Raw genomic sequence first — 24,156 nt, forward strand, 5'->3', positions numbered from 1 at the left:
ATGTCTGGGCATACAGACAGGTAACAAATTAAGGACAAATCTGAATTAAAGGTGATGCTTCCATACAGGTGAAGTGTACAGCATGGTACAATTAAGCAATTAATATCTTATCTTGCTCTGTGGCATAGCCTATATAAAAATGCTGAGCAGAACCAGTTGATTTTGGATTAAGATGGCAAGAGGAAAAGATCTAAGTGACTTTGAAAGAGGGTTCAGTATTGGGGCACGGATGGCAGGAACTTCAGTTACAAAGCCTGCTCAACTGGCAAGTGTTTCAATAGGAACAGCGACTAATGTGACATCTGCAGGTAGATCTATGGGAAAGACATTAGTAAATAGGGTCGGAAATGCTATGCTCGTGCAATATATAAGGAGAAACAGAAGAGTAACTCGGGGGACTGAGAATGTCAGTGCAGGACGTGATCAGACTGTCAGCAAGAACAGTCCGTCAACAACACAGAGAGGCATATTATAGTAGGGTTGCAGTGCATAAACCCCTCATTACAAAGACAAATGCACTTTTGAGAGTTCAGTGGTGCATAACCATAGGCTCTGGTCTGCAGTGATGTGGAAAAAAGTGTTGTGGTCAGATGCGTCATCCTTCACCATATTCTCGACAAGTGGACGAGTCCATGTGTGGCATAGACTAAGAGGCCTGAATGCTTGACCCCTATAGTGAGGGTGTCCAATGGCTCTGTAATGCTGCTGGGGACATTTTCCTTGCATGGTTTGGATCCACTTGTCCCCTTGTAGTGAATGTATGTATATTCCCTCTATCTCTACATTATTTGTACCATAAAATGATTGACATAAATGTGTGCAGAATAACATTAATACATTGAGGCCAAGCTCTGTCGGAAGCCTGAAAACTGTATTTATTACATTCCATTATAGGGGAAATAGGAAGAACAATTGTCAACACACACAAAAAAAGACAAACTCATAAAGAAGAAAAATAACGAATCCTTAAAGTCTGCAAAACAAATTCTAACTGGAGATTAAGGGAGAGTTAGAGTCCCTCGGCCTGAAGCAGTTGAAATCGGCCGCAGTTTGGAGTCTTCGTATGTGGCGTGATGGCACAAGAGCACAACAGGGTGGTTTCTCTTCATTAGGTGATTCTTGGCAGTTTCCTCTGGGTTCAGGCAGAGCAGTTGGGCTGATTACTCATTCAAGCCGGGTAAACTGCAGGGAAACTGTGGCCATGAATGAGCCCTCTGTCCAGCGTCTCTGAAGGCCCCAGTGCATGCTGGAGGTTGATGACTGCTGTTCATGGCTCTTTCCCTTTTGAAAACAATAGCTTTGCGGTCTCACTCACCCCTCTCAGACAGACATTGTATAATTATTTCTTATTTTCTCCTAATGGTTGATACATTCAAATAAACAAATACACATTTTTAAAAATACTTTGAATTAACTCCACACCACAAATGCAAGTGGAATCTGTAGCTCAAGCTGTATGGAGGGGAGTCATTGTGAACAAGCTAAAGTTCTCCATTGGCTTCTCATGCATAATGAAGGCTGTTTAGCTGATTGTTGTCTGGTAGCAACAGGGGTGGACAGTGGAGGGCAAATACTGTGGCTCTGCCTGTTCATCTGGCTTTATTTCACCAATCAAGTTTGTTCTTCATGTCCAGGGTGTATTCCTGCCTCTCACCCAGCGCACACTGAGATAAGCTCCAGCACCTCCTGCGACCCTGCCCAGGCCAAGCGGGTATAGATAATGCATGGATGGATGGACATTCACGAGAATAGACAGACAGGTTGGTAATTTCCTCCGGATAAGTGAATATCTCAATTTTGTCAAAGCAAGATAAGCAATTAAGTCAGCTTTCTGAAATAAGAAGATATACCATCTTTTCATATTGTTCTATTAATGTGGCAAAAACGCCTTATGGATGATTCATGAAGCAGTGAATCACAACAAATGAATGAATTTCCATGCAATCCGATCCATGGCACAGATCCACTAATTATGCTCCAGTGTAATCTGTGTGTGACAGTTTAATTTGGTTATCTGTCAACAGGGGCTTGCATTTAAATTCAAAAACCCCATCATCCAAAAAAACAGATATGTATTGACCCGTTTTAATGGCTCTTTGTTCAACAAGTGATATGGACTGCTGTGTTAATGTAACATTAAATTTATTCAGAGGTGTTTCGGACACAGTAAATGTACACAATTGCAAAATATTACTGGGAAAGAGCAGATAGAAATGCATTGAGAACTGGACCCCAGTCAGACCTGAGAACCTTCTAGATCTTGGTTGTTGGTGGCTCAGCTCTTCAGAGACAGAAGAGGAGTACATAAACACACAAATCAGGTGCAGTCATGCAAAGTCATATTTTCACAACCACTATGGCAGGATGTGATGCGGTACAACATTTTGTGGTTTCATAAACATTGTTCAGGTTTGACTGAGGACTGAAACAAACAGAAATTTTGCAGTCGATCAGGACACAGAGATAATCCTGAGAGCACAATATCCGGAATTTATTAAACACATTCGTGGGGAGGTTAAAAATGATTTTATAGATGGCAGTAAGCAGTAAACTATGAATGCTCAATGACACAGATGAGCACACAGACTCCAGTTAGAATGGAATATTCCGGATTGAGAAGGAAACAGCAGAACTAAGCTTTGGAGTCTGCAGAGATTTGACACAATGTTAACTCGGACGGACGGAGTGTGGCACAGTGGGTAAGGAACTGCGCTTGTAACCGAAAGGTCGCAGGTTCGAATCCCGGGTAAGGACACTGCCGTTGTACCCTTGAGCAAGGTACTTAACCTGCATTGCTTCAGTATATATCCAGCTGTATAAATGGATACAATGTAAAGTGCTATGTAAAAAGTTGTGTAAGTCGCTCTGGATAAGAGCGTCTGCTAAATGCCTGTAATGTAATGTAATGTAACTCTGGGGAAGGATGCCCTGTTTTTCTTCCTGTTCTGCTTTTCTCTTTTTAAAAGTTCCTGCCAACTCAGGACAAAATTTTCACTTACAGAGATGACATACAATTAGAATGTGAAGACAGCTTATCAATAAGTGAAGAGTTTTCTCCCAATTCAGTCATCTGATCTGCAGACAGCTCCCCTTCCTGGATTGCACATTAATAATGGAATATCGACGTGAGCAGAAAAGGAAAATTGTGCCGCTGTTTAACTTCTGGGGTTGAAATGCAGAACCAACACTGGCCATGTGACGCAAGCAGCTCCTTAAAGCACTTGCTCTTTGAGATCTGCAGAAGTCTTCCTCTCACTCAGTCCACTTTACTACTCAACATCACATTTTTACACAAAGAAGGAAAGTCACATGAAATGTTCTTCACTTTACTTTGACTTTCAGCATTTGATATACAGTGATTTATCTTTAAAAATAATTTAAGTAAATAGCTCACTACAGCAGAGTAAAGACAACATGTGCAATGTGAATAATTTCTTACAAACATTATATAAGGACAAATCATATTTATTAAAAAACTAAAAAAAAACTAAAAGAAATAACACAACTGGATTATGTGTGCTGAGGGTAATTACTCTTCAGGATGTGGCTAATCTGCCTTGGCAGCTGATGCTGTCACTGCAGCCGGATTCTGTGCCAGTAGAGCATGTAGTACTGGATCAAGCTAGCCCACCTGCTGTAGCATGCTCTCAGTGAGATCTATGTGGCTTCTACTCAGTGATGCTGCACTTTCCACAAAGCACTGACTCACTGATGGCTAGCATGGCATGCCACTCAAAACCATTAAAGCATAAGAAAGAAAAAAATATATACATGGAAAGTGACTAGAGAACAGGCATGAGTGCGTGGTACAATGAATGTCTTCAATGGGTATCCACTGTTCCATATCTGGCCTAATATAATAAGCCAGCAGTTGATCTGGGACAGTTAGCATACACATGTGATTTTACTTTGTTCACTTCAGAATATCAGAACATTGAAGAAATTAATTTCCTTGTAGCCCACCAAAATTAAACTCCTAGATGATGGTGCTTGCAAATGTATACGAATGCAGTGGATGGCGGCATCGATGACTGCCTCTCCTTCACAAGGCAAAATGCCAGGGTATTCATCTAAATTAGACAGCAGGAACTATTAAAATTGTAAACAACTGGGTGGATACCAGGGCTGTAAAAATATCCAGAAATGTTCGTAGCATCATGCTTCACAGGGTGAAAATTGGGATGAAAATTAGTTCAAAACAAATTCAGCTGTTGAAATCTTCAATACTGATTCCAATAATTTATTTTACACATTGACAAAACATACATTTGTTACTTTTATTTGCTATGATAATACAGCTCAGCCCACAAGCAAGTATGTACTATTTAAGTTTTTCTTTTCTTTTTTACAGTGCTGTATGAACAGTTAAGCTGAACACAATTGCTAATTTATTTTGATGGGTTACAAAGTGCACCTAATCTAATGTATATCTCTCCCAACATGAACAGGACGTTTATCATCCAGCAAGACAATATCCCGCTGTGCACGGAAATAGTTTATCCTGCATTGCATGCTGTTCTTAAGCATATTTAAACTTGCCTTGACTTGGTACGTGATATAGGTAGCTGGCATGCTGTAATTCATCCTAAATGCTTGTAGGACCCAAATGAACCTCTTTACTGAAGACCATTACACAGTGTAAGTCTGAGATGGCGCTTGGTCTATGGCACACACTCGGGTTATTTCCAGAGCACTATGGGTAATTGAATGGCTGGCTTTTTGAGACTCCATTATTCCACACACACCGCAGGCAAGCAGCAAGGAACATACCCATTGTCGCAGTCTGTAGCAGGCACAAACTGATTGATAACATAATGAAAGTGATACACAATAGAAGCTATTTAGAGAAAAATTGCTTGTGTCTCCACCTTTTTTCACTCGAGAGGGTGAACTCCATGTACTGTATGTTTGCCTTGAAGGACAAAAATAAACCAGATGGATTGATGCATGTCATTCCAGGTTTGAGGCCAGGATTTGTCAGTTAGAGCCATGCTGGGGCAAATGTGTGTGTAAGGATTCATGGTAAAAGTCTTAGAGATTGTGCTTAGTATGGATTTCCGAAGGCCTTTTAAGGTTATTTCACAGATGAATCGATCCAAGATATCTTTCAAAATGCTTTTCTCATTTTACCTATTTATTCATTTTTATTATGCTTTTTTTCCAGCACAAATTTCTTCCTTGTTTAATTGCCTTACTGCAAGATTGTCCCTGCTCTATATCATTTCTGGCAGCTTGCCGAGGAATCTTTGTCTTCCCATCAGCTGGGAAAATGGCCAAATATGCCATACACATTCCATAATTTTGTCAATATTTAAAGTCAATAAATCATTATGACTCACATCTTTTAATCCTTTTTGTTTTTGTCTTTCTGGTGCAGCGCGTGCCTGGCAAATGTGCTCAAAAAAATATGCATTTATACAACAGTTTGGCTAAATACTCAGCTCTGATTGGTCCAAGTCAGAGACTGTAAAAAATATGGACAAAGCTACTGTGACGTCACCCATTGACTCTCCGTGGGTCTCCGAAAATACGTTTTGAAGCTCAATGGCGGGCGCGGCCATTTTGGAGTTGGAGCCAAAACCACAGAGTTTAAAAGCCGCTCTGTGATTTTTACAATTTGATTGACAGTCCGGTGCGGAAAAGCCCATCAACCTGAACGAGGCTAGCTGACTGTCTGCCGTTATGTTTTAAAATATATTATCAGATGTTTACGGAGTTTAATTTCCATCCGTGACTGTACTGTCATGTAATCACGTTATATGTATGACATTAAAAATACAATTAGGCTATGTTCAGTTATCTTCAATTCATGTTTCTCAGCAAAACGAATATGCTTAACTAGCATATCAGCTTGCCAGTGAGCTAGGTAGGCTATCCGTGGTTAGCTCACGCATTAGCAATATGAACCACAGGGGAAGAACATTGACTACACTGATGGTCAATCAATCGGAGATGTGTAGGCTACTGGTGATTTGACTAGGCTAATTTTCGTATAACTGTCTGGTAGATCTGCTGTTAACCGAGCAAGTTATCGTCGTAGGTTTTCGCCAGTCAGTTAATGAGCCAGTAACTGCTACTACTAGCTACTCCATCGCCGTTTGTGGTGTTCACTTGCTGGGTGACGCTAGCTGACCGATCGTTCGCAAATCACTTTCTACCGAATAAAAATTAACACTGTCAGCGGTTATTAACAAATCTACCAAGTATTTTAATAACTGATCTGCAGGCGTGTAAATATGACAACGCACTTTGTACAGCAAGTTTTCCACCTGGTGCATGAAGACAAAAATAATGTAGCCTACGTTGAATTTCTAATTATTATTAGGCTATCGTTTTTTTCTTGTAAATCATCAAAACCAATGGAGAAAAGCCAATATACGCAAGGAGCCCCCAGAACCGATTCTGAGAACCACTGTCTTAAATGCCTAGCTTGTCGGTCTCTTAAATGCTAAAAAACATATTCCTTTCTAAATGCCAAGATGGTTAATTTCGTTAAATTCTGTGTGTGTGATTTCAGCAAATGAACCTTGAGACTCTTAATTCGCTTCGTGAAACTGAAAAAGTGTTTATCCCAAAATCGGGATTATAGTAGCTTTGTCACATGCTTGAAGCATGGCCCAGGTAGACATTTACGGAATGTACACGACTGACAAGCCGCCAAACACGTCTGACAGATTGAATGTTTACCGGTTAAGGTTAGCTAGCTAGTCAAATGGCTTGGTAGCCGAAGTTGCGAACTGTTTTAGCATAGGCTACTACTGGACTACCAAATATAGCAAGCTGATTACGCTTTCTGCCAACTAATTATTTGGTTAAGTAGGCTAAAGGAAATAGTAAAAATGACTCGGCTACCGAAAAACTTAAGAGGAGGATTATTTTATGGTCGTCTAGTGCAGCTGTAAATAGCACACGCCATAATTAAATCACCACGAAATGGGATGCTTGCATTTTCAGACTTAGCACAGGCGGACCGTAGCCGGCGCCGCAATGTCAAGGCCAAGAGACGCCACCGCCCACCCCAGTGACCATAGACTGTAGCCCCTACTATAGCTCAGTCCTCCGCAGTAATCCGGAAGTGACGCAAGCTGTACCTCATTGGTCCAGAACAAATATTGGCACTGTGCCCAAATGACGCAATAAATCATGAAATCGACCCATGGACAGTCATAAGACCAATAAAATACACCTATTATGACTATTTGTTCTTCTGAGAAAAAATTATTGACTTTGTATTTTTATCGCATTTGTACCGTAGACTTACATGGAAACCGGATATGCAAACACCTATACTGGAGCCATCCGTAGTGGCGCTAGTGAGCAACCAGGAACTACAACACCAGGAAATGAGCTTCAAAAACGAAGTCTGGTTTTGGCCGCTTGGTCCAAGTATGTGCATTAATTTTCAATAAATGGCCAGCTATGAAGCACCACAGGCAAAAGCTGAATCACGGTTCTAAATTAATTTGCATCAATGGTCTGACTTGATAAAACAAACATAGACAATGGTAATTATTTGACATAAATTGCTAAAACTGGCCAGCTGTTACAAATCATACTTGCAGCAGTGTTAAGGGATGTGTCCAGCCACTGTCAACTCAAGCATAATAGACTTCTTGCCTATGAAAGAGTAGAAAGTAAAGTTAGCAAGTTACTACAGCATATTGCTTGATATAGGGTTTCCTGTCCTGTAAAATTCAGAATTGTCCTGTATATGGAAAGTAGAAGAGGCGTTCCATATTTAACTCATGCTAGGCTATGGGATGCATTTTGTTCCATATCTTTGTGAATGATTGCATTTGTAGTTTAGCCACTGTTTTGATTATTATTCAGTAACTGGCTAGCTAGCCAACCAAGATAACAATCATGCCCTGTGACCATTTTGACCTAAAACCCAAGTGAATTTTAATGTTAACTAGGTAACATGCGTAACGGCAAACTTAGCATAAAACTAGTCTGCATTGTAACCTGTTGAGAGGGACTAGAAAAATGCTATGTCTACACTGCCTGACCAAACCATTTTAAAAAGCAAGACTAAGCAACATTTTTTTTTCCGGATAGAATCATTGTTTTCAGAGAATTAACAATGAAAGGTTTTTGCTTAACTAAACCAGAGTTTTGCTTGACAACGGTAAAATAATAGGCCCAAGGACTATGGAAGCATATTTCAATTTCAAATGATTAAGTCAATAAAAATGAATAAAGATAAAAGTAACTAATGTATAATCATTGTTGGTAACCATTGTATAAGCAGAATAAAGGTGAGGCTTCACCTCAGCTGCATCAACACCCCTGTCATGTATTATTTGCCAACAACAGGACAGCCCTTCATGGATTATTCCTTACATATGAATGTCCTCCATGTAGAATTATAGTGAGAGGAGTGAGCGATGTAGAGGACCTTATGTAAATCCACAGCACCTTGTTGTGGTGAGTTCCCTTGCTATACATGCTGAGAAAAATATGTTGTCGTGCTAAATACAGCCGGATAAAATTTGAAAAAAGGAAAATAATAAAACATCCAAGGAGAGAAAAGATACAGGGACTTGTTTCTTAAATTGAGTAGGACTGAGGTACTATCAATTTCTCTTGTCTACATCATGTCATCAACCAAGTGCAAAAGTGCAGACAGCAGACAGGTGGAGGGATTTCAAGCCAAGCGGCACCCTCGAAAGGCAGGAGGACCCGATGAATTGTAAGAATTTATTTTTGCACATCGCTGCTTTGAGGAACTTGGAGCGAGTAGAAACAAGTATGAGCCTGAGTTTGTGCAAGACAGTAAATGGCTTAAATGGACTTCAAATTGAACAGTATTTTTCATAATGGAGGTCACAACAAGTTAGCAAGAGGAATTCATTTCCCCAAGGATAGAGGAACCCATGTTTTCCCTGAAAGTAGCACTCAGATATATAATGGTGCTCTCAAAACTGAAATGGATAAAACATCTGCACGTCACAATTGCACATGATTTACTGAATGAGTGAGGAACTGTCTAATATGCCCATCAACTGGTAAAATACAGTTCGATTTAATGAGCACAGTGCAGACATTTACAGCAAAGGCCAAGCAGGTGACCTTTGCCTAATTGCCTGTATACTTTTAACATTGTAGCGATCACATCTGTCAGACTGAATTTTGTTTATTGGTCTGCTGGGTTTTTGAAACAACAAATGCACACACTAAGGACCATATTTACTAAGCATGCTGCAAATTACCATCAGGGCCGAGAAAAATACAGTGCTGCCGCATGTTTTAAATTTAGCAGGGTATTTACTAAGATTAGTCATGTAAATGAGCACAGTTGCAGCAAGTTCATTTAAATGCAGTGGCGATATTTCAGATGCATGTTGTTCCTGTGATAAGAAAATCTGTATGGGAGGAAATCACAGCTAAAATAAATAATGTCTGCTAAATTAAAAGATCTATAACTGACCTAAAAAAGATTAGCAAGACACGAGGCGATGCACCAAAGAAAAGATGGCATATCATAAGATTGCTCACCCAAATGAGCGAAGCACATGGAATGCGCAGAGCAAGTTAAATCAGGAAACTCTTGCTGCGCCGACCAATGGTCGACCTCAGCAATCACAAACTCAGATACACAGAACACAGTTTCTCATAACCATCCAATCACATGCGTACACAACCAATGGAGCACCTTTTTAAATCAACAATCAGTGTATTGATGCTTATCACCTGGGCTGTTTTGCATGCTACTGCACAGAATTGTGCTCAAAGAATTATTTCTCTAACAATAGCTGCTGAAAAGGCTACTTCCTGGGTGGTTTAGAGCTGGCGTCCATCCTTTTAATGACATCAACTTTTGTGTTAGTCGGCTACTGTTGCCAAACTCAACTCAGCTGTGCCTGCCATATGGTCCACCAGTCAAAGGAAGAGAGCGCTATTTAAGCATTTGTTCATTTAAAATGGAATGGCCAGCTGTGCAACCCATGCATATTTTTATATCCTCCTTGCTTGGTAGTGGTGAGAGAATTTTATTTGAAATCCTTCTGTCTGGTTGTTGGGAGCACTGAAGCATTGCTAGCCAGCAAATGGCTGGTTTGTGAGAAAGAAACGGATCATTTTCAGCGCTGATGTTGATGTGACTGTTTATGTGATGGAAGACATGCTCTCCATGGATTGAAATTGTATTTTCAACATCAAATGATGTTGGTCTGATATGAAAAAAAATTTAACATGATTAGAAACATGTGCTACTGCAAAGTCCTGGACTAGTGTTTGGGTAGCTAGAATTGTTAGCACCAACTGACTATCTTGATTTTTTAGACTCCTATCAATGTGGCCAACACTTATATAATCCCTGAGGAAGTCTAACCCAATCAATTTGCATTCTTCGGATTTACATACCATTTTCGTTGCTGATTCCCTTTGGGAGAAATACCATCAAGAACGGGACTGTTTGGTACAGTATATTCTGGTTGTCAGTTTCCATTACCTGTATGCTGATTCTCCTACAAGGGATCTGTAGCCCTTACAGCTACGAATACATGCAGCTAATATTTTTGATATCATGATTGCATAGTTAACTTTGTATCACTGCTCGTAACGATTGCCTTCTTCCATTCTGGTGCAACACTGGAAATTATGTGAAACTGACCACTGATGGCTGTATTTTGTACTGGCTACATGTCTTGCAAGTTATTGGTCTTGTACAGCATGTATGTACACAAACAGAGGACTTGTTGAATTCACGTATTGTGGCCTATTCTTTTAGGCTACATTATTGCTGCTAATTTGTATCTGTCCATCGGATTTGGTACATTACTACCTTATACCCGAGACTCTTCACATCTTGCACAAAGTGACTATCCCATTAATAAATCCCATTAATTTGAGAGAAATCCATGATGTTTCAGAAGTTTTTTATTACTTTATTACTTTATTACTTTATTACTTTCTAGAGTTTTCACGTTTGGTAATGCGTTCCAGCGTGACATTGCTTCAAACAATTAGGGTTCGCATTGAAATCATTCCACATTTGGGTAGAAGGAGACGACAAATGCCTTGTGGACTAATTGTGCCTGTCTGAGCTGAGGACAAATTCTTATAGAGTATTTCTGGACATTTTGTTGTGGAGGTGTTCTTTAAAAGCAAAGTAATTAGTAATTTAATTGTTTTTACTGCATTATGTGTGACTACATTTGTCCTATATGCATCAACAAAGTGCATATCAAGCCACTTAATTTTGTGCTTTATTAATCTTGCTTGTTGCCACAGGGGACCAAAAGCATAGCAGTAAAAGTGTCATAACACCAAAGCTGTATTACCTGTCCAGCAGAATGACATCATTGTATTGTCGCAAGGTTTCTTTCCTATTATACTAACATTCTGTCTATTTGCTTAATGCTGTTGGAAGCCTGTAATTCATAATGCACATTATTACTGCTAGCAAGGCACTGCGTTGGATTTTACGCAATGCCTTAATTTTAATTTTATTTTTTTAAATGGCCTTTTAATGTTACATTTGCCTGAATATTGCATTGTAGGTAATTTCCTAAGTTGCCTCCTGTCAGTTAGATTGTCGCACTCAAAATGTTTGCCAGGCTAAATACCCTATCAGTGGAAGTCTTTAGGGCCTGCTACCTCCCTTGGAATTCCCAGGTATTGTGTTAAATAGTAATTCCAGGCAAGGTCCCCTGCCCATAGACAAACACACTCACATCATCGACATGTCCTCTTTTATGTAGGTAGCATACAAGAGCATTATCAAACATGATTTTCTTCTCAAAGTCATTTGAATTTTGCAGTGACAGAAATTCAAGGACATGCCCTTATCTCTAAACGACTGTGCTGTGTCTGAATCAGACTCCAGACATGCATTATTAGCTGCAGCACAGAAGCAGAACCAGCAGGGCTAGTGTATGGAAACTACTACTGCCCTTGGACAATTATTATAGACCTATGCAATTTGGGTGAACTGTCCCTCTAAATTTGACTTATTTTGGCACGAGAAAAATGAAGATAGAAAGGACTCAAACAATGCTCAAGAGCAAAAACCTTTAATCACTTCTGCATGTATGCTTCTTTCTCCAATCCCCCATACACATTGGTTCAGGAAATGTAGGCATAGTTTTCAAATGCAATCCTGGTTTTAATGTCAGTTGATTTGACATATTTGAGTGACAAGTCTCCAGTGCATAATAAAAGATCCTACGTTCAGACATAAGAGTTATTTGATGGAGATTAAAGAGTGCTTTATGACACCAACTGGCATCATCCGGGTTTACGGTGTTAAGACAGCTTATAGCATTAGTATATTCAGTCTATTTATGGCTACCACCACAAAAGAGACTCTGGCCATATTCTAAATTTGAGCACCTTGTATTGACGACATAAAGGAAACATTTCAAACTTCATGTAGAATGGATGGGCAGGGTAGTCCAGGATAGAATTAGCTTACTAAGAGGCCAGGCTTCTTAATATTGTTGTAATGTTACTCTGTTGTTGGGTAGATATCCAGGGTTTCATTCCCTTATCCAGTGAGGCAGCTCTCATCTCCTGTTGCTTCAAACTATTTTGTTGTTCATTTCAACTGCGTGCCCCCCTGTTTTGCTTGGGGGGGGCACACAATTGAAATGAAGTTTTCATAAATCCAGTGTAAACACTGTTGTACTAGCACTGATGTTTCTGTTTCTTGACTGCAGGTTGTGTGCTACAAGCATGAATCTAGATAGATTTCCAGATCTGCATAATATGTGGCTCTACTAATAGACTAATACCAAGGGCTGTATGAAGCGGATTAGCTATCCAGATGATTGGCAATGTGCGGTGATTCCAATGCTGGCTTTATTCCTCCAGAATAAACACTGGGGCATCGGGGTAGTGGCGGAGCATAGCTTGTGAATGCTGTGCTACTAGCTTGGAGGCTGCCTTGATGTTAGCACTTGGTGGAATGTACTGTAAATACAGCTAAGCACCACAGTAGAGAATTCTCTTCGGAGAATAAAAGGCACAAGCAGACAGTGTGAGCAGTTCCACATCTGGGGTGCAAATGTTCCCTGATGTTAGTGCACCAGCAGGAGTTTTACCTTCCCCATGATGCCGGTCCTGTCTACCCTTATGACTGTGAAACCTTCCAGGCCAACATTGGTGTCTGCTTCAGACTCATCAAACCATGTCACTGTAAAAACGATGAAACATACCTCGGTCAGGAATTTAGCATAAAGTAGGCCCATTGCAGACTCGGGGGGAAAACAACAGTGGTCCCAGGTTGACCTTCCCAATCAAAGATGTGACTTGTGCTTGCTCATGCAGCGACCAGCAGCCCCACGCCATTCTGTTTCGTACCCCTTCTTGCCTTCCTCTCTTTGTCTTTGACTTATGCTGAATGCCATGATGTTCTCTGAAAGTTAAGTGACAAAACAAACATTTCGGTTAACACATGACTGGACCACACACCAACCGTGATGTCACAGCAGTGTGTGTGCCATAGAGCTACATCTGCTAATAACAACATCTGATTAAAGTAGTAGGCGATTGCAGGATACTCAGATACACAGGCAAAACAGACTTATAAGAAAGTGCTAACCAATAATTGCAAACAAAATGAAACTATTGCTTTTACAGCTGTATAAAATTTTTGGGAAACTCATTTCTATGTCTGAAGTGCATTCTCTATCATTTCACATGAAAACCCCACATAATATCATCTCATGACTAGGGATGGGTATTGTTTAGATCTTGACAATACATGTGCTGAAATGGTACCTTTACCAATACGGAGCCTGCACTGTTCAGCTTCATCTCAAGGGCAGATTACTAAACATTATCCCAAAAGGCTTAGTGATCATTTAGGTGCTTTTCTGCATATGTTAGACGAGCGTTGATATTTCTCTTGGTTAGCAGTGGTTTCTGCCTTGCTATTGCTATTTTTGCTCTGTCTTGTTAAGCGGGATAGATAATGGGTGGATGGAGTTATTCATAACACAGTACAAAAATAAATAATTTCAAAGACTGTGAGATCATTTTTTGATGTGACAATCTTTGAATGATCACATTCTCTTCAGATGGTAAGCTGGGAAAAAAAAAAAAAAAAAAACACAGAGCCAAGTTACATTAAATAATTTCGGAAACATTGTGTAGCATTTCTGTGGAGGGTGGGAAACATTGCCCACAGGGTGACCACTGATAACGTAGAGAAAGACAGGACGAAAACAGCTTAACAGTTCAGCGTGCCACGTTTTACTACTCCAAAACATAAATGTAACAGAAATCCAGCAAAACATGAAAAAGACCAATCAAGCAACCAAACAAGACAAAGATGAACCAAAAACAAAAAACTGGCACCAACACACAACACTGTCCGTACCTGAGCTCCCATAGCTGCTGCTCCCTTTAGGCATATGCACCAGGCCTTTTATTAGGTCCAGTGATTAGGTAATGGGCCACAGCTGTAGTGAGTAAAATGCATTTCAGCTGTGGGCTCATCTGTGTGTGGGGTCAGTGCTGCCCCTGGTGGACACCACCCCTGCTCCCTGCACCACACCCTAGACATATTTTTCATCAATCAGCTTTCAGATTTTGGAGTAGAAGTTTCTGGTAAAATTACTTTTGTTATCATTTAACACATCTTGATAAATGAATGGGCGGAGATGTGAGTCGAATAGTGTTCATTTAAATTGCAATGGAAGTCCAGAAACACAAATCCAACAACACAGCATTGCTACAACATTTGGTTATTGTTGTGAGTGCTTGTTACCATGGACTTAATGTTCATTTACTGTATGTCATTTTATTTTTCTTTTATTTGCAAAATCGTTCTAATTCACCAAAGCTGATTTACATTTGATACCTATTGGTAATACACAATGCATATGCAACAATTATGACAATGCGCAATAAGATTGTTCATTGGCAGTGTACAGTATGTGTGTGCTCATAAGGAGAATATGATTTGACATTTTTCTTCCACTAATATTGTTGATTTCTGCCACTCATATAATTATCTATAGAGATTGCAATTAAAATAAATGAAGAAACCGCTCAGATGTCACTCATAACAGGAAATTCAGCCAGACTGAGACCGGGGGGGGGAGGAACCCGTGAGGAATCCCCCACCAGCCTGCTCAGCCAGCGATTGTTCCGTGGTGACACATTTCATAAATGCAGAGGTCTTGATTTAACGTGCGGAGCACCCAGGGGGCTCTTTTTCATAATGAATGGTACACCAGAGAGACTCCTGTCATTGGAACAGAGCGAGAGTGTCACAATATCGAAATGTGGTCGGGGTGGCCGCACGCTCTGGCAGAGACTTGCCCGGCATCTTCCCCGCGTGCAGAGCGGTCAAGCTCAACGGCCCTCATCACTTCATGCAAATGTCCTCCCCGTCGCAAAGCGTGGCTCGCTAGTCCTGAAATGTCGATTTTCAATGTTAAATTGAACAACACGCAATTTCACAGGCTATGTGGGACAGAAATACATCAAAGAGGCCTGAAGCTCTTGCTCTGGCTAGGAACCGCACAGCATCTCAGCGCATAACAAGGGCGCTCCTTACATGAGCTGCATTAAGTAGTATCTTTATTTGTGTTATTATTTTATTTTTTTACTTTTTAAAATATTTCTGTTCTCGATGGTTCGCATATAATTCTGTTTTTTCTTTAGAAAGGTTTTTATAAATGATTCAGGCTACATAACTCACTCTGCCAAAGGCCAGGCCCGCTTTGGAATAAAACATGAAGCCTTCTGGTTACAGTTTCCACTAGGCCACACAGCCAACATTATTAAACATGTACACACATACATCCATTTGTTGCATAATTAATGGAATACAGTGACTCCAATTGCCGGGTAATTGTTAAGAAAATACACCATTATTCTCTTTTAAAGCAGAGAACTATCATACAAACTATACACGTGTCCAGCACTTACGACGCAGTAAATTAAATCATTATCAAATGATTGGATGTTAAATAAAGAGGAAGTGCCTATTTTATTAAGTACCTATATTGTCATATAGTATGATGCAAATTCTTATCTCTCCACCATCAATTTTTGTTAGCTATACCTACATTTTGCACAGGAACTGCCATGCAACATCCAACAGCCCCCTACCCTAAGTCTGTGGCAGGTTAGGAGAGGGGAATACATGATCTTGTCATACACTCATCAATCGTATGTCACTGTATTGCCAACAAAGGCATTATATTTTCAGAGTGCGTACCAGAGCATCTGTCAGCTTAGCATACCAATGGCTTCTCTGTAATCTTGTGGCAATCACAGCTTCTTTAAGCCATCACTAATGCACTTCACATTATGACAGGCACTATAAATATGTGGGATATTGCACAATCATCTACACCATCTCATGTGCAGAACATTCCTCCATGCGTGATACAAATGCACATGACCAAGGAGAGTTTTTTTTAATGTTCGTGCGAATGATTTTTATGATTTGGACGGGCTCTGGACTCTTCAGTGAAAGAATACGAACTCCCATGATGCATACGCATAGAAGACAATGAGGGCACACTGTTCCAGGCCTTGCCCAAGCAGATTGTGTGAAATGGAGAGGTGCCATTATGGCCTGTTGAAAACAGAGGTCTGCTGTGCTGTCCAATGACACTGAGAACCCAGGGAATGCGAAGCTACCTGGACCTCAGTATCTTTCGCTCTGATGAGAACTGGATCAATAATGCACCAGAGAGCAGATGGGCTGGCGGATTGGCCATCATTTGTGGATCCTGCCTCTCTCATTCACTGTTCCTGTGTGTGTGTGTGTGTGTGTGTGTGAGTGAGAGAAAGAGAGGAGGGGGGTGAAACCTGAAGTTCTCACAACCTGCAGTAGGTAATGCACAGCCTTTATTACACAGATCACATGAGATGTGCAAGGTGCTGCACAAAACGGCTACACCAAGTGTTTTGCTTTAAATAGATCAATAAAAGCCAATAGACGGCATGTCGGTGATTTCATTGCATGCTAAAAAATTTGGACATATTATTTTGCAGACCAATGAACTGAAATGCATTATTTATAAATAAATGCATTTATTTATTTATATTGGGAGTGAAATAAAATCCCTTACACTGAAGGGTTGTGCTTTATATGAAAAGTGGCCCTATATTAAATGGTTTGGGAAACGTTATAATGATTTAGCTTTAGTGCATTATGCATAGTTTAATTTGTCATTTAAAAACTTTGTTCTGGTTATTTTAAAACTTTGTTCTGGTTATTAAAATTTTGTTTTAGCAACACAAATATAGAACATATTAATGTGCTCGTTTTTAACGTGAGCATTCCTGTAGTTTAAAAGTGGCTTTTGTTTTTCATCACACTCTGGCTCTTCAAGGCATTCAGAAAGTCTGACTCTTTTAGTGTTAATAAATCTGGTCACACTGCACTCTGCACCTGGCTCAGCCTCCTATGGTTCACTCCACCCAGGAGACCCTCTCTTGCTTCTTGTTCTTTTGTCAGCAAGATGTGCCTTGCTGGGGATTCCTTCTCTGTTTCCCAGGAAGAAACCCTGATTAATTCGTACATGCGGAACTTCCATCCAAATTAGCACTTCAAAGATCATTATCACTGTAGCAGTGCTGGAAAGTGGTGTATTGAGTGGAAGTTTGGGGGGGCACTATACAGCACATCAAGTTCTCCCTCATTATTTTCAGAAACACTTCCAAAAATAAATAAACAAATTGATTCATAATATTTTTTATCATTAATAAAAATAATAATAATAATAATAATAATAATAATCACTCCTCTCCAGTAATAATGTATTAATACAAGGCTCATTCATATAGGTCAAAGGAATGACAAAGGAATTCAACACTGATGAAACCCTTGGTTTACTCCCTCAGTTTTAGAAACCATTCCTTACATTCTAATGGGGACCTTTTATCATCTATTAAACTCATCTTAAAGGTTTCCTATTCTGCCCTCTGTCTGTTCCTCTTCAGTGTGAGTGGTTCACTCTGCCCGAACCGTGCCGTTTTGAAGCCGGAGCCAGACGCCCGGTCTGGTCATGATTAATTAACCAGGCACATTGTGTACTCTGAGAGATGTGCCTGTTCACTGGGGGCAGCCGTAATTTTAACTTGGCACTGTTACGGTAAGAGTGTAGTTTTCAGCTGCACACATTTTCCCACAATATATTTGTTGGTGCAATTTTACAGGTAGTTATTGTAGCATGTAACTAATGCATAAGCAGATTGCCACACAGTGTAGTGCTTGCCCTTCTGTTTATGACCTGCGTAATCACACTGTACATGCAACCACCACATGCTACATGAATTCATCTGTGCTGTGTTACACCTGTTCGTGTACTCTGCAGGCAGAACTGTGCGGTACGGACATTACAGGAAGTGTTACATTTACCTCGGTGTTACATTTGCATTTTTTATCAAATGTTTATGGTCTGCATTCTGATTCAATACTGTTAAACAACATAGGCTATCAGCTGGGCCACCATGCTAATGGTACATCACCGTAGCTCCAGGTTACTCTCTCTACATGCCGAAACATGTCAAGAATATACTGTAGTTCTACACCCAAATCAAGATGAACGCAGGTAGCAGCTGGAGTCCTGTCACCTTGCTGATGCTAATGTGCACATAAAAATTGCAACACTGAACTCGGTTTTTTAATGTTAAAATTACATTTATAAAAAGTGGGAAAAGGGAGGCGACAGGGCCTTTTTTTTAGCATAATGAGAGGAATATACAGTCTTTGAATTTCAGAAACCCTTTTATTTTCTGCCCTAGGAAGGCAAACATTGAATTTTAAGTGCTTTGCTTGAAGCATCCCCATTTCAAGAGGAGGTCAGCTTAATTCAATTTAATTTTGCATTACTGCCAAGGTTAGAGAGCTACCTCTCAACACTCTTTCGTGCCATGGTGGCCTCAGAAACAGGGCTTTCACAAATTTTATGAAGTCAGGTGCAGCAGTTAATTAGGTTCTCCAAATATTCATCACATTTCAATGATGGATATGGAGGGGGGAAATCCAAGTAAAAGGAAAAACACACTGAAATACTTACAATAGAAAAATAGAAATGCAGGGTTTTGTTCTTCATAAAGCTGTATATCAAGGGAAGGAGTTATAATGTTGGGGCAGCATGATGGTAACAAGTTCATGAACCCAAGGGCCTTTCTGTGTGGAGTTTGCATGTTCTTCTCTTGACAGCATGGGCTTCCACCGGGTACTCTGGTTTTCTCCCACAGTCCAAAGACGTGCAGTACGCTAATTGGAGAATCAAAATTCCTTTGGGTATGAATGTGTGAGTGAATGGTGTGTGTGCCCTGCGATGGATTGGTGACCTGTCCACGGTGTATTCCTGCTTCTCAGAACTGTGTGGGATAGGCTGTGGCCACCCACCCACAACTCTGACCAGGAATAAGCGGTTTAAGGAAATGGATGGATGGATGGATAGTTATTGCATAATGAGGATATCACTTATTCTCCACTTAATAATAGAATTCTCAGACTGTGAGTGGGAGAAGACTGAGATTGGTAAGTCTGACATTAAATCTAGGATTTGTGCCAAATGACCATTGTACGAGCACACTGCCCCCGCCTCACCCCCAATCCCCTAATAAGAAAAGGAATACGAGTCACCACCACAGTGAATGGACATCATTCAACTGCATCTGTAATTACCAAATACTGGCAAATGCGGCAAATTGGACGTCACAAAAGCTTTGACTCTGGCACTGTCGGACATTGTTATGGGCAATACCTGTGTGGGGCAGTCATTCATGTACTGGACATATTTCAGCCCCCACAACCCTGTTCCGATCATGGTTTCATGGAGTAAAAGCAGCGGCCATGAAAGTGTTGTGTTAAATAGTGTCTGGTGGAAAATGCCAAAACGGCAAAGATCAGTAAGAAAGCATAGGGTAAATTATATCCCCTGGCACTATATCCCCTTTCCACCTGCAAGCAGTTCTGGGCCACTTGTTTCAGCTAATTTCCTGCCCCGTTCATCCAGCACTTAACTTAAAGTTGAAATTTTATGTAAATGAAAAATCCCACCAGAAATCTGTGGGAAATTCAATATATGGGAAAAGAGCAAAGGAGCCGATCTCACTACATTGATTTGGTAGCCATAGCTTGTTGATTACCACATGCTGTCCCATTACAAAGGCGTGTGGATTTGTGGTTCCTTCTCTGTTGTACGCTTCAGAAATGTCCTTTTTCGTTAAGAGGCTTTTTAAATGATAAACATGAGGTTAGCATCTGTTAGCAGTTACGTGCTCTTTCATCGCTGCAGAAACCTTGTCTGAGTGATCCTTCCACATTCTGAGCGTTAAGAGGCTTAAAGCAGTGTGGGTTCAATATGGCTGCAGTCAGAGAGAAGTTAACACTCAATTTACGAGAGCAATTATGCACAGCAGGTAATTAGGCAGTCACTCTAAAGATACACCTTATTTTCAAAGCTGGCAGCACATGCATCACGTAAAACAATGGCCAACATGTCACCTGGTCCAGTGCATGAGAACACAGACAAAAGCATGTTTTCCAAGGGTGATTACAGCAACATATTACCATGCCAAAGTGTGAAAAATGAATACAGAACTTATAAATCATGCAGTATAAAGTCCCTCTGCGCAACAAATGGAACAGTTTAAGAAATTAGGATGGCATGATAAATCTGAGGCACAGCTATGAATTAAAAATAATCAAAATAAATGCAGTGATGGAAAAAAATCTAAGCAGACGTATTTTTTAATGGCCGTATGTTTTCTTTAATTATTTTTGCCACATTGTATTTTAAGTTATACTGGGTAAATTATAAGCACCCCTACATACCACTCATCCAAGTAAAATAAGGCAAATGCTTACATAATTATATTAAGTATGTTAAGAATATCAAAATTGCACGTGTTGTACTCCACGGATATGTAATTTTCACAGTTGAAACATTTTAAAAATGATTTGGTAATGTTAGGTCTGACAGCATGAATCCATTAAGTTCCTAAATGCACTAAACAGAAAAGTTATTCATTTTTTATGCATCACAGACATGTGCATTTAATGCTCTTCTTTAAAGATTTGTAAAAATAATTTGCCCATATACGTCTCAGTTAAAATTAATAGATTGTGTGTAGCATGATATATTTTAAAGGACTTCAAAATGAAATCCTTTCCTTGCCATAAAAGTATACATTTATGTGAAAAAAACTGCATGTCTATGCAACAGAGCAAGGTGCCACTATCTCCAGCACTCATTAACTGTGAATTGCACCTGTCATAACTGGTTAGTTGATTGCTACCCAATTTTGTTTATGACCAATACAGAGGATGTGCTCATCAGTGGTTATCCGAGAGCCTGAGTCCTCATCTGCCTGGAAAATGAAGACGGGCAAGCCCTTGCTTCACATTTAGGCTGCTGTGGTCACCGGGCAGTACCCCTGTCCACTAAGCCATCTGCTTCTGGAATCGAAGTCTGACAGAGTATCAGGGGCAGTTAGCCCACTGAGCGCTGGTAAGTGCTGACCAGTGGGGTATGTCCCATTTTGTAGTGCCGTCCTCTTGCATTACCCCTCACCCCTCTTCCCTCATCAGCTTCTCTTCATGCTTTGGTGGTTAGGCTTGATAGGACATGTTTACAGAGAGCAGTGAGGACTATAGTGAAGACAGGGTGATGGATGAGAACCGCTTTGTCTGATTGGACAAGGGGCCATACGCGCCGTCCATGACACACGGGCCATTTAAATCTACTTTTATTGGATCTAATTTCACCGATGCTTTGTTGTCCCGCAGTCTGATGGTCTCCCCTACCAATCGCAATAGAGTCACTTATCCTGCCAAAGGGGTGCATTTACGGCACGCATTAGCATCAGCATTTAGCAAGGATGCACACTTTGGTGGAAGCTCCCATTTTGCTTGGCCTAGAGGAAAAAGCCTGCAACCATCTTTTCTTCCTGCAACCAAGTTATTAAGGCAGGTGGTGGTTGTTTGTTGTCACACAAGGAAGGCAGTGTTTGAAGGACAGATTCTTAATCCATCACAAAATCTGCTCAGCACTGTGTTCATATTAAAGTTGGATTTTCTAGAACATGTCCTTCTTTTTCTGCCAAAGAAAGATGTGGCACCAACATTTAATGAGTTCAGCAATGTATGCGCAAATATTATAGTTTAGCATTACCCTTTCATAACCTACATTACACGTTAAAACATAATTAATTGTTTATGCAGTGATGCAGTTACCGTAAATTGCTTTAAAGTGGGAATAGTCACATTCCAAATGATATGTATAGATGTGATTTGAATGTAAATGTATCCACCATAGCGTAGTTTTACTTTGTCACCCGTATGTATGGAAACAGTATATGAGAAATAGTTCTAAATGGCATTAAACCTATGTCAGGTTCTATACTGTGTAAAGAGGAATCAAAGCAGATTCCCAAAGTTCAAATGTGAAATCAGCTTTGTGATAAAGGTGTCAGTTCATTCAGACCTTGAGTCACGCTAATATCAATCATTGTCATGACTAGAAGGATGTCGGTTTGTTTCACTCATTTTTGATATCAAAGAACATGTTTTGAAAGTTATCGCCAGTTCCTGTTATGTAAATGATCCATCATAGCCGTAGGAACCACACAAGCAGTAAGAGGGCTGCAGAACTTTAAAAGAAATCTTTTGTCAGACAAAACTAATCAAGATTGAAAAGGACTGAACACAGTCAAGAAATACAGTCCTATGAATGAAAATCTCCTGCAGTCACCTTTGTAGACTTACGTTTCACTGATGAAAAATTAGCTATGGTTGAAAGCCATTTCTAGGGCCATGTTTTCCCAGCTGTGCATTGGTTAAATAGAATGAAAATTCATGTGTTTCATTTATGTGTCACAGTGGGGGTTTTTTCATATATTTTTTTTCAAGATATATATACTCATTTCAAATTTGTATGTTGAAGAAGAAAAAAAATACATGTGCACAATTGATGATATGTTTGCACAACATTTATTCAGCATTCATGCACGAACTGACCAATGCTTTGAAATATATGCAGATATTATAGCAAAATTATATACATTCTTACTATCATCATATTTTGAGAACAGCACAGGTTTGGTCATATAAAAGTGCTGTATCTGCAGTAATTGTGGCTGAGGGGTAAAATTCCTCAGAAACATTTCGATGTTCCATCGCCAGACCTGACTATAAGCATGACGTGTCCTACATAAGAGAAAGCATTAACGTGGGTTCACACTAACAGTGGTAGGCACAGAAGGTTGAAGGTGTCTGTTTTGTGTGCAGTTGTGTACTTTCAACTGTTCTTGTATGATTCAGGTAAGGCTTTTCATTTACTATTTCATGACTGTCAAGGCAAGCGGTAATGATTTCGAGACAACACAGGCTCACAGAGAGCTGTCTTGGCACTGACAGAGATTTTAAAAAGCTATCGAGTGAGGTATCTACAAGCAGGGAGGATACTAGTTCACTTACTTTGTAAGGGGAAGAAATTCTTTGGTACTCCCCAGGCTAGAGCTAGCACCTCCCTGTCGATATTCAGAAAAGGATTCTCCAAGCATTCCTGTCCCAAATCGGAGACATGGCCACTCAAAAGCTTTCCTGATGTTTGCTCCGTGAGAGCCATCCAAGGCGTACTGTTCTCCTAGCCACTCAGAGAAAACCATACCCTCATTAATTATTCACAAGGAGCTACCTGGAATATAAATGCTCTGCTAGTCTCAACTCTTTCTTTATCCACAAGAGTCAAGGGCCAGATCTGTGCTTTTGTGCAGTTTTTACAGATGAGGCCACATTTCCCTCTCCTCGCTCTCTTCTTGAATCTGGAGTAGGAAATGGGGAGCGGAAGATATTGAATTATGAATGACTTTTAGCTCATAGCTCAGCCAACAGATCAGAGAAATGCTGTCGATTAGCATTCAGCGAATGTCCTGTGTGCAAGTCAGAGAGAGGGTGAAGAAAGATAGAGAGAGTGAGAGAGAGCAAGGAAGAGAGCCTTCCACAAGCATTTTATTACAGAACTGCATTACATAAGAGACAATCACCACAGAGTAAAAAATGAAATAAATGGCGGAAGGTTTTCACAATCTGTCTGTGCCTGTCTATGACTTTCTTATTGTTGTTTAGGTTTGAATTTCGTTTTGGCATTCAGTGGGTAAAATCCACTTGAAAATGATATAAAAATAGTAAACAGAGTGAGAAGACTGACTTGAAACTCATTGAGT

At 40.1% G+C, this 24,156-nt stretch overlaps 2 long non-coding RNA genes across 3 annotated transcripts in view; one reads left to right on the plus strand and one right to left on the minus strand.

Moving 5' to 3' along the window:
- The window catches only part of LOC135261388 (uncharacterized), a 57,064-nt gene that overhangs the window by 22,386 nt on the left and 10,522 nt on the right, over nt 1-24,156 (plus strand). For both annotated transcript variants that reach the window (XR_010331913.1, XR_010331914.1), the window contains 2 exons: nt 1,635-1,760; nt 21,254-21,440. This is a non-coding gene — a long non-coding RNA (uncharacterized LOC135261388). The remainder of the gene's footprint in view (nt 1-1,634; nt 1,761-21,253; nt 21,441-24,156) is intronic.
- LOC135261390 (uncharacterized) lies at nt 782-23,836 on the minus strand. Its single transcript, XR_010331915.1, has 3 exons — nt 23,408-23,836; nt 13,161-13,360; nt 782-1,694 (listed from the first exon to the last, which is right to left on the minus strand). It is a non-coding gene; the product is annotated as an uncharacterized LOC135261390 (long non-coding RNA).

Source organism: Anguilla rostrata, chromosome 8 (assembly GCF_018555375.3).
Source record: "Anguilla rostrata isolate EN2019 chromosome 8, ASM1855537v3, whole genome shotgun sequence".
NCBI lineage: Eukaryota > Metazoa > Chordata > Actinopteri > Anguilliformes > Anguillidae > Anguilla > Anguilla rostrata.